This window comes from Botryllus schlosseri, chromosome 4 (genome assembly GCF_051294905.1).
Source record: "Botryllus schlosseri isolate E-star chromosome 4, Bs_hap1, whole genome shotgun sequence".
Lineage (NCBI taxonomy): Eukaryota > Metazoa > Chordata > Ascidiacea > Stolidobranchia > Styelidae > Botryllus > Botryllus schlosseri.
The window spans coordinates 8,158,059-8,170,271 of NC_137239.1; the positions used below are offsets into that span (position 1 = coordinate 8,158,059).

Below are 12,213 nucleotides of genomic sequence, written 5' to 3' on the forward strand. Positions count from 1 at the left end.
CAGCTGACGGATTATTCGAATGCATCGATGGAGCATATTATTGAACTCGTCGGTATTGTTACTTCAACAAATTTTCACTTACACCGACTGCGAAAGTTATTATCGAATGGTAAGACTTGATCACATATTTGTTTGATGATAACACAGACATGACAAAAAAAACATTACCGAGGTTTTATAAACTACTCATATTACTCTACACATTTATTAATATCAGAATGCAAGTCATCAAACTTTTTGTTAACCCGACTGGAACGGCCGGCCTCGAGTCCAAATTTCAATGCATTTAGAAAAATGTTCATAAAATCCGAACCACGAGACTTGAACCGACACCCAATATATCGCTGTAATCGTGAAACAGCCGCCTAACCAACTGAGCTACTCTTAAAGCGAGAGAGAAACAGGTGATGCCCCTATACCAAGAAGTGTTCTTAACTTTTTGAAAATAAAAGAGAATTTGCTTCTTGAATTTGCGACTACGTCATACATAGACGTGCTCGGGATAGAATCATCGCCTGACAGATTTCACAGCAATATCAGGATTCCAAAATGACCTGAGTGAGGTTCTTACGATAATACAATCGATTGTAACGACCGCTGATATACCGATGGCTATAGTTGGCTATAGCGCGATTGATGCCAGGCGTCTCGCATTCAGTGCACATACACGCGCCGCGTGTTATTGTAGTATTGACGACGCTCATTCAATGATTCAATTCACAGTGCCGGACGCCGATGTATGTAATCGCTTCGTACGAGTTACTAAGTACTAGATAGTGCTTTATCGAAACACACCTTGCTCTTGTACAACAAGTAGAAATGAATATATATTGGTTGGACTGACAGGTAGTCATATCTGCAATATAAAATGCAGTGTTTCACTGCTATTTTACTGGGCATTTGAAGAAAGATTAGGTCATACGGGGCCTACGATAACTTATCGTAGGCCTCGGGTCATATTATGCAAGCCTTTCATCCACAATGGTGATGTAGACAATCGCTTTGAGACAAGGGCTGTCTATTGAACCAATAGGCAGAAGTGCACAACTCGACCGCCGACTCTACATACCTATTTATTCGCTAATTTGACAATGGACATTGAACATTCAACCATATTTAGGTTTTGTTCTCTACCATGGGCCAGATCTGAAACATTTTCACCAGAAGTGAAGCCATTTACGGACATAAATTTTCTGTCATATCGATTGCGCTTTGGAGATCATGTAGCTCGCTGAACTGAATACCATCATGTTGGTAATGCTGTATTAGTATGAAAAGCAGCAATCGATATGCGTAATCTGCAACAGCGAATCTTCGCTAATCACAACAGCAAATATATTACCGCGTGTTATTGTTTGGGTGATAACATAGTATCGCGGACGTTGAAATGATTCATTTCACAACGCCGGTATATGTAATCGCTTGTCCATCCTTTGTACGAGTTCGTGCCATGTGTTGAAACTAACATTGCTGTTGTACAACACGCACATCGCAGCAATCAGTTTCGAAGTGCGTTCGTGACCGCAGACTCTACATACCTCGATCCGCTAAATTGAAAATCGACATTCAACCATATTTTTGTAAAGTAATTTATTGCGTGGCGCAATATATGCCATTGGCTTTGCTGGTCGTCAAATTTTCATGAATGACCTGCGCGTTGTGGACGGAAATCTCGAGCAGACACGAAAATACCTTTCAATACCAGAATCGCGACCGGAGCTTTGATGTGCCGGTACATTTCGTTTTATTCGCTAGGCTACTACGGGAAAGACGTGAAACATTTTCACCAGAAGTGCAGCCATTTACGGACATAAATTTCCTCTCATATCAATAGCGGAGATCTTGTAGCTCGCTGAACAACATCATGGCAGTATTGGTGTATTAGTATGAAAAGCAAAAATATTCAATATGCGTAATCTTCAACAGCAACAGAAAATACATTGCTAAAACCCGCGCATGTTATTTCGTAAAATATTTTTACTTCCATTTCAAATAATCTTCTGTGCGACTAATTATTGATTATAAGTATTCCAATAGATGGGCAATGGGCATAACCAACGCATGTTAGGAGAAAAGATCTGCAAATGAATTTGATGTCTCGGCGATGCGCTGATTTAGGTCACGGGCGCTGGTTTATCTCACGCGCGCACATTCACGCGAACGCCGTGGCGAATTGTATTTTGCGCAAAACGTTTTTATGTATTCAATCTGCATTTTGAACAGGCTATTCGATAGTATAAGATGTTATTTATGGCTCGACGTATGCGTATTGATAATAGCTATCCATCTGTAATAGTTGTAATTGTCTACGACCAGAAAAACCCAGGAAATTTTGGACTAAGTAAAGCGTGTTCGTGAAAATACGCTCAGTTATCATTAATGAGTGTGCCGTTTCGATCGGGTTAAATGTAACATTGCACTTTTGGAATCGGATTCGTTATAGTCATACAAATTGTATTAAACCCAACACCAAAACAAAAGGACCTTTTAGTTGATTAAAGTCAAATCATTCGTCTTCGACTTATGCTTTTTAGATTGCACGCAACAATTCGTTACGAATGAGTTGTACCCAAAGTCAAGATATCTTTGTGTCCCCGGGTATAGAGGATGAATCAAGCTAACACAATCACGAATCGACGTTTCTGAGTATCTCACGGATGTAATAAACTTGTTAGTGTCACCTATCTAAAAGTATGCATGCGTTCGATTTCCATACCGGCTGTTGCGATGTTTAGGATTCGCTTACAATGACCAAAAGTGAGGATTTAACATCAATGTCGTTACTGTCGGTATTCACAACAGAGAATCGAAACATTACACAGTGTGAAAATATACCTTTGATATGAAAGCACTATCCAAAGTACACGATTAATACTCAACTCCGTTGACACTTTCTATAGAACGGGCAAAATGTAAAATATCGCGAGGTTGCAATTTAAGACTTTGATCATTACAAAAGTAAATTGGAATATGTTTGCTAGATGCATTCAATTCAACTAGAAATGTCTAGTGCACAACACTCGTAACATCAAGGAAGTACTTTGTACACTGTCATTCACTAAACGTGTTTTGCATTGTTGTTCATTTGTAGTATTGATTGAAATTGTTTTTCGAACCCTCAAATAATAATTCCCGACATGAAACCAAGCCGCTGAAAGTCGTTACCATCACAGCGAAACAATTTGTATGATGTTTGCCAAATGTGTCCTATAGTTAGGTGTACTAGAATTATTTGTGTAACACACCTACAATACAATCGAAAATTTTCCGTTGTTATTCACTAAAGTAAATTTCATCACAATACTCTGTCACTAAAAGACGTTACTTGTATGTGATTGAATCACCGGCAATTAACTAGCTAAATCAAACTCCAAACAAACTCCAAAGAAATTTTACTCACTCGACGGATTATGATGTCAAACAGCATCGCTTAATCGGTCTATATCGTTTTTCTAAAGGCAACTCATATCCATCCAATAGAAAACAATTTTCACTCGCTTGGTAATGAAACCGAGGAGTGGGTCTTCATTCAATATTTTGTTTGTGTCAAATACTTTACAATAAACACACTGGATTGGTTGAGCGTTACATCATCAGACTGCCATCTGTACATCAAGAATACATCCGATTTGTAACTGTATCGTTTACCTAACCGACTTGTATCCACAGTTTGATATTTTTGTAATTTAGTGATTGCTGAACATACCACTTCGAAATACTCCGTTGATCTTAATTCCCTTTGTCGTAATAATCGAAGTACATTTGTTTCGAATTTGTGACAACCGACTCCTCTATGACATGACGAATTTTTGAAAAGTTGTGCTTAGAAGATTGGTTGCATATCACGGAAAATAATATACCACTCGTTTTGATACTGCTACTCCATTGATCGGTATTTTCAAACGAGTCAAATTTATTACTTGGGTTGTTCCACTTACTATATTTAAATGTCAACTCATCCGTCTTTCAACCTCACAATGACATCGATAAAAATGTATACAATCAAACACAACAAGTTTTAGTTTTGTAGGCTGTGTATGATTATCCCACACAACTCATTTCTTACCAAAGGTATATGGAATATATTTACGTCACAAAAATATTCGACGTCGCTCGATATTCTTATATTGCGATACTACAGGATGGTAGACTACGCTGGTTCGATAGTTCAAGAATTTTATTGTCTGAATGGATGTTCATGTATCTTAAGAATCAAAAAGTTCAACACAGAACTAGTACTTACAGAAACATCAGAGTTGTTTACACAAAAGTTTGTATGTGTACAGTATGTGAATACCATGTGTAAGTCCTGCACAATTGCGGTATCCATCCGAGTTTAGTTAACAAAATTTATGATACCGAGGTCGCGTCATCTTTCGTAAGAAACACAAACCAACCAAGCCTGCAGAATATGTCGATGTCACAGCAATAAACCAGTTACTCCAACAACAGAGTACCTATGTTTTCTAGTCACCGTCCTTGAATCTTACACACAAAACAATCAACTTTACAAACGAAAAGTGCAGAGTCATCAAATGATTGCCGTCACAACAAAACGACTAGTAGATGGAGCCATATTAAAAATGTTCCTAATCCTTAGCACACCAGTGACAAATCGTGCAATGGATATGTTTTGTCGAGTTGTTGTTCAGCGTCAAGTCTTCGTGTTGAACCGTACATTTGAACAGCACAACCACGATCCAATTGTAACCACGAATCTATTTTCATTTTGACACAAACTGTCGCGTAAAGAAAAATAAATTTTCTTTCCTCAACACATACTTGTAACCAGTCACTTTCATCAAACACACAACTCAATAAAATTGTTTACTTTCTACAACATCAAAACACCGATTTAGTTGTACATGTAGTTGAGAAATATTTTTAATAATCCATATCACAATCATCGACTTCCGTTTACGGTGTTAGTGTGTGAGTCATACCGGCAGACTTGTATCAAAATTGGTTCGAATTGACTAAATACAACGAGGGTTGAAATACTTCGAGTCGATTCATAAGTGGTCTCCGTTGGGGTTTTAATCGAAGCATACAGAATGGTCTTACTGCAGGCTCTTCTCTCGTGTTCAGCAACTGAGTGGTCGAAATGCATGCATTCACATTTGAACAACGACCTTGTTTCGTCACGCGAAAAATATCTTTACTGTCGCGATACTCTGATACTCTGCACAAGATGTGTAAATCCTTTTCACACTCATAATACTACACTAACGCGATACCGACGTCAAGCGACAACGTTTAACAATACCAATGACGCTGAATATACGACGCTTACCCCAGTAAAAATACCATTTTCATTCGGAAATATATTTTTTCCCTGAGTAACAAACCCTTTTCGTCTAGAAATATATTTTTCGTAGAGTAACAATAAATTTTCGCTTGAAAAAACTATCATTTATCTGAGTAAGAATATCATTTCGCTTGGAATACTACCATTTACCTGAGTAACAATGCATTTTCACTTGGAGGTCCGCTGCTTACCTGAGTAAATATACCATTGTACTTTGGAGATCTATCGTTTACCCAGAGTATCAATACATTTTCACTTGGAAATCTGACATTTATCTGAGTAACAACACCATTTTCGTTTGGACAGCTGACAATTACCTGCGTAAAATTACCATTTTCACTTGGAGGTCAACAGTTACCTGAGTAAAAATACCATTGTCCCTTGGAGATCTATCGTTTACCCAGAGTAAAAATACATTTATGTTTGGAAATATATTTTTCCCTGAGTAACAAAACCATTTTCGTTTGGAAATATATTTTCTTCGCTGAGTAACAAACCCTTTTCGTTTGGAAATATATTTTTTCTCTGAGCAACGATACCGTTTCACTTGGAAATCTATTTTTTCCCTGAGTAACAATACCATTTTCGTTTGGAAATCAGACAACCAATCCCGACAATTTGATATTTTTGTATATTGTTTACAGCGGATAGTGACAAAATATACACCAACAACTACCCCGATACATTTGTGTAATCACATATTCACTTGCTATGGTGCACCCCATCAGAATCGTCGGTTAGCCACACACACAATAACAATGCGCTATTTCGATATGACTGCGATGTCCGAGTTCGTGCTTTAGATTTTCCAGAATCAATCCGTCTGAAGTTGTAATCCCCTCGACTTGGTTAACTGGTTGATACACGGATAACAATCTTCGGAAAATGTAGGAACGCATGCTACCCATCGTGCTAACGATTCCAGGTTACTTGTGATTAATTTCCTTGCTCCTATACAGATTATAGGTACAAGGATATGTAGCGGTAATCGGTTTGGTCAATGCATATCGCCCCATTCAGTATGGAATTACAAACCCAATACAGATCAGTTCATAACCGGATCCGGATATTCAACGCAAAGCGATAAAGCAGAACCAATGAACAAATGCAATTAAACATGTAGATTCACAACCCTTGATTTTTTTTCGTGAAAAATGACAATACATATCGAATATACTTTACGATTGTTCAACCCTACCAAGTATTTGCGTAAATGTGGTGTATGACATTACATACAATGTGTCGGTGTACAAATGTTGGGTGTTTATGCACACATCGGTATCACCCATAGGCAACATCATCATACCCTCCAGAACTTCGTTATTGCATCGCGAGGCCAATAAAATCGATTTTGTATATTCAATCGGTGGCATAGACGACGGAAGGCTTGGAGATCCAATGTAAAATACAGACAAACAAACGGGTATATTTGTCCATCTTGGTTATTCACTCAACTACCATTGGTGCTATCGATACAGTGAACGGTACAGTATTTAACGCATATCATTAGAGTGATATATCCACAGGTAAATATGGGGACCGGCCACATATGTTGCCACATATACCGTTCACTGTATCGAAAGCACCAATGGTAGTTGAGTGAATAACCAAGATGGACAAATATACCCGTTTGTTTGTCTGTATTTTACATTGGATCTCCAAGCCTTCCGTCGTCTATGCCACCGATTGAATATACAAAATCGATTTTATTGGCCTCGCGATGCAATAACGAAGTTCTGGAGTAACGTGCGTTCTAGTGCAACTATGATGTTATCGACAATTGACAAGTATTGATTATGTCGTCACAAGCCGGCACGACGGCACGACGGTGTCTTCGTTGCTGCATCCGATGTTACTGACGGCTGACAGACTCTAGATTAGTATAGATAACTAACCTACGGGTAAATTAGTAATCTATATAGACCAGGGATTGCCAACCTTTTCGGCTAAAAGGCCACATGAAATTGACGAACGAGTGCGCTGCATACTAGCCGCGCCAGGCGCGTAAAATTTTCGAAGTTTATATTATTATTACTTGGGTATATTGCGTGTCGACTGTATACCGCCCGCTGGGCTCAGTCTGCAAGGATAGGACTATTCCGCGGACATATCGATATCGAAGATTTCCGCTAATATACGACAATCATTTTGTGCTTATATTTCATCGTCGACGATCTTTCTGCGAGCGCTAACGGGAAAATACTTTCTCTCGTAATCGCGAATAATCTATAGTTAGACTCAATCGGCTAAATCAGGCGTTCTTTCATTTTCAGGTGGGGGTAGGCTACAGAGAAAGAAATCGTGTGACAATTAAACAAGCGAAGCGTGAAAAAAAAATTTACTACTTTTTTATTTTATTGTAATGTACGACGATTTACTAAAAATGTGAATGGACCCGGGATCTGCCAATGCGTTGGAACTGATATTTTAGTCCAGTCATCAACATCCCTAGTGTCGTGGCCAGACTAATCATATTTTTGGTTGGCCTAGTGAGTTCACAATCTGAGCAAATCAATTTCGATTATATAACAGAATTTCAATTATGTAATGGGAAATTAGCTCGCGGGCTACTCAAAGCCTTCTCGCTGGCCACATATGGCCCGCAGGCCGCGGATTGCTCCCCTCTGATATAGACAGACACCTTTGATAGTTTTCAGAGCCGGAGCCGGAGCAGTGGTAATAATGCGGCTCATGAGCTGGAGCCGGAGCTGGAGCAATGCAAATTTATGGCTGCTCCGAAACCCTGGCATGTAGCAATAATTACCGCTGATGAAACTTATCAGTATGAGTCATGCATTGGCGAGGAAATTGGACATTTGCTATCGCATTTGCTACCGCTCACACGCGGATTACTGAACATAATTATGCGCTATCACATGACGGTAGGAATGCGCAACGTATGAGTGCTAGATTTGCAGGGAGAAACATTTTGCTGAATTTAATCGAATTGCCTCTCCAAATGAGAGGTAGAGGAAACGACGAATATGAATTACATGTGGTTGAGTTCACTATACTTATAAATTACATGAAGTGAGTTCATATGCAACGGCTTTATCGGTATTGGCTGAAATAATCAGATATCAGTCAGGATTTAAACAGGACTACTGCCGATACATTTCTGAGTGACTGAAATATAGGAAATAACTCAGGGATTGATGTTCTCATGTGCAGACATTTCACTTATGTGTTGATATGACAATAAAAATCGTGCTCTGCGTGTTTTTCATTGAATTACATTGAGCTTGTATCTGTTTTATTCGCGATGCTGAAAAATTGTTATGCATCACGAACAGTAAATTGTGTGACATTATTGTTTTCGAAATAGTCGTTTTGCCAACAGTGCGTGTGCCTTAATTACATACTTCTCAATATTTGGTCTGCAAGGAGGCACGCACACGTGAGTTTACGTTGGGTTTATATAAGCAATGGAAATCGATTAAGGCGAACAGCAACACTTCATAGTTTATATTGTCACGTTAAACGATATTGAATGTACATTGACTTGAATGATTTCATGTCAAGATCGGGGCAAGTTTGCATTGCCGGAATACACGCGTGGCCTATATAAGACTTTAATCACATACAGTAAGCTAAGTCGGGCGATAAGGTGCATGGTGAATGGTGATGATATTGTGTGCGTAACCAACTTATTTCAGTCTAGACACTCAGATTACAAGCAGTGTAATGTCTTGCTCGGTAAGATTCGTTTAATCAGCCGTATGCAATCGTAGTTTCGATGCATTTCATTTCAGTGTCTTTTATTATATCAAGCTGGATAATAGTTACAGAAGCAATCGGCGCATTTTATGAAATAGTCCTCGTTGTTTATTGTACCACGTCTGCTCCACAGCAGAAGTTCCTCGTTTTGGGCCGTTGTATCGTATGGCATGGAGTGGAAATTTCCATATTCCATGCCCGCCTCACTCGCTCCATACAATACTTTCAATTTTCCATATCATAGAAAAATTCTTTCATAACATATTTGATACATCTATTTAAAAGCTCATCGTTCCCGGAGTACACATAGGAATTATTGTATCAGACCTAGTTACCCTGTATAGTGTATACAGCCGACTATTTATGGAATATTATGCGACCTAATGAGAGAGCCGCATTCCACATCTGAATCCACTTGCGGGCCGCTACATGGTTAAATTCAGATTATGGGCAAAATTGAAATTAAAATTAAATTACATAGTGACCGAAGACATTTAAAACAAATCTAATATTGATTTTATGATAACGCACCAACATCAAAAACATTAGCGACACTTGTCAAAATTAGGAGGGGGAGCCGGTCAAGCACGTTCTTAGAACATGATATATATTTGAATCTGTGATTAGCGATACGTTCATAACTTTACTGATTCTACTTATTTCGGTTGAAGTTCAAGTCGCACAATGCTGACAGCATCAAAACTATGTTAACATTATATACGTTTCAGCAAAGGGTTTGGTGTCTTACTGTGTTGTCATCCACATGTCGGCGACCACTGGTTTAAGCCATGATAAAAGTTGCATTTCGTAAGCGATTTTTTTATCGCTTGTCTCACGAACGGGTAACTCACTGTTGGAGAAAGTTGTCACAGTGCAAGAAAACAGAATTCGCAAGCGTGCCCACTGCCCACGAATAGTTTATGGCGTATCCCAATTTGAGAACCCCTGGTCTAGAGCCGCGAATTCTAGAAATGCAATATTTTGTTCAGAAGAATTCGATTTCATCAATTGTGTGGTACTTCAATATCATTTTAATGGTGGATTTCTGAAGAATAGATGCAACCGAAAGAGGTACTCTTGATGAAATAGGTTACCTCGGTTACTTTTCGAAGTATTTATCGGTAGCTGAAAAATAAAAATACGACGCCTTTACTGGGCTCAATGCGATTGGTAACGTGATGCACTCTCTCTTTTTGTCGGAGACGACCGAACCTCTTTGTTACTGCCCATGAGCTTTAACAACGCAAATATATCATGGCCTATAGTCACTTACTTATACGCATAGTTTTGATAGGCTGCATGAAATGGGGATTCGTGTGTCATCACTTCTGGTGGTAGATTGGCACCGAATGGTGATAGACTTGAATCATGAGCAGTTTTTTTAATTTAAGGGTTTGTAGACTGATTATTTAATGCATCACCGGCATATATCTTCAAATTCCAATAGTTGGGTTCTGACTAGCCATATTTATTGTCAAATTATATATTTGAATAAAATATTCATATTTGTACCCGAAGCTTTTCGGCTGACCCTCGTCAGGGGATATCGTCAGCAATATTGCGAGAATTCGAATACCTATGTTCAACAACAATGTATATCGATAATTATGACGTCACACATAAACTATACAAAGTTAGAAAAACGAGAGAACTGTAGCGTCGGCACGACAAACATTTCTTAGAAAATCATACATGTGCTGCTAACTATCACGAGTACATGTTCTCTATATTGGCTAAGGGTCGCAATTTATTTCATTTCTCTGTTCTTGAGTTCATCATCTTCCCTATGAGCAAGCCTAGTCTATGCCAACAGAAGGAATTTATGTATCATTTGAAAATCGCGCATTAACTTGTTTTGCTTCGCTATCTCCATGCCAAACGCTACAGTTCTCTCGTTTTTCTAACTTTGTATACTTTATGTGTGACGTCATAATTGGCGATATATATTGTTGTTGAACATAGTTATTCGAAGACTCGCAATATTGCTGACGATATCCCCTGACGAGGGTCAGCCGGAAAGCTTCGGGAATAAATATGAATATTTTATTCAAATGTGTTATGATGTTCTGTACTCCTAAGCGTCTCAAATTATTATCCCATCATACAGCAGTACTACATCGATTGCAATAAAATTATATGGTAACCATTTTGACACTGCAATAAAAATGAACGGCTTGACGAGCATCATTTGCTGGGTTTTGGTTTTGACCATCGCAGTCGGAGTTGTTGGGCAGAAAGGCAGAAAGCTAGTAGAAGACCGCTCTCCAATAGGTGAGTAAAATGCTGCGTCAGTTCCGGCTAAATAATACTTCCAGCATATACATTACATTGAATCAAGCCTCCATTGATCAGGTGCCATGCACGTAACAAATGCAAAGCTGTATAATATTTTATTATTTTAATATTTTAATTAATAAATGGTTCCCGTTGCAAATTGTTTAGATCGTGGATGCTCTCGGTCTGTTTGTATGATACTAGTGTTTTGTACATTAATATATCGGCATGAATTCACGATAAACCTCGATTTCTATTGCAGATTAATAGTAGGTTGGTGTTGGGCAGAAGACTGGGGACCGTGGCGTAGAAACGACTTCTACAAACTTATGTGTCACAACTTTAATCAGTTTCGGACATCATATGCGTATAATATACCAGTGTAATTGCGATCATCACAACGATATGTAGCCTCTCTTTATTATAAGTAATATTGGATTGGAAAGATATGCGACGAATAAATATGTAGAAATGCCTGGGCATTACGATGTGTCTTTGGAATTCATGCCGATTTACAGGAGTTATACATATAGGAATTAAAACTGCGGGTTTTGTATGTACAAAGGTGTGCAGCCTACGAGACGCGTATAACATTTGTGTGATCCGCGAACACGTGACTACCCAGCTAGCACGCCCACTTGGTATCCAGGTGGAATTTAAGTGGTTAGGTGGGATGGATAATCGGAATGGGTTAGTAACATACTAACATGTAACCCACATCGAAACCAAGCGGGATTTCCATCTATAAAGATGCGTGGTTATACCATACCAATCCCAGGTAGATTGCAATTAAGTCTCTTCTCATTGTACCTATCAATTTGAACTCGGGGGAGTTTTACTTGTTGAGTTTTTGTTATCAAATCATCTTGAAACATGAGAAATCCACTTATAGAGGAGCTCAGATTTCCCATATA

At 38.7% G+C, this 12,213-nt stretch overlaps 1 long non-coding RNA gene across 1 annotated transcript; it reads left to right on the forward strand.

The window, feature by feature from the left end:
- The first annotated feature begins 11,132 nt into the window (after nucleotides 1-11,132).
- On the forward strand, nucleotides 11,133-11,778 carry LOC145436974 (uncharacterized). The gene is made up of 2 exons (XR_013914517.1): nucleotides 11,133-11,296; nucleotides 11,562-11,778. It is a non-coding gene; the product is annotated as an uncharacterized LOC145436974 (long non-coding RNA).
- Nucleotides 11,779-12,213: the final 435 nt, after the last annotated feature.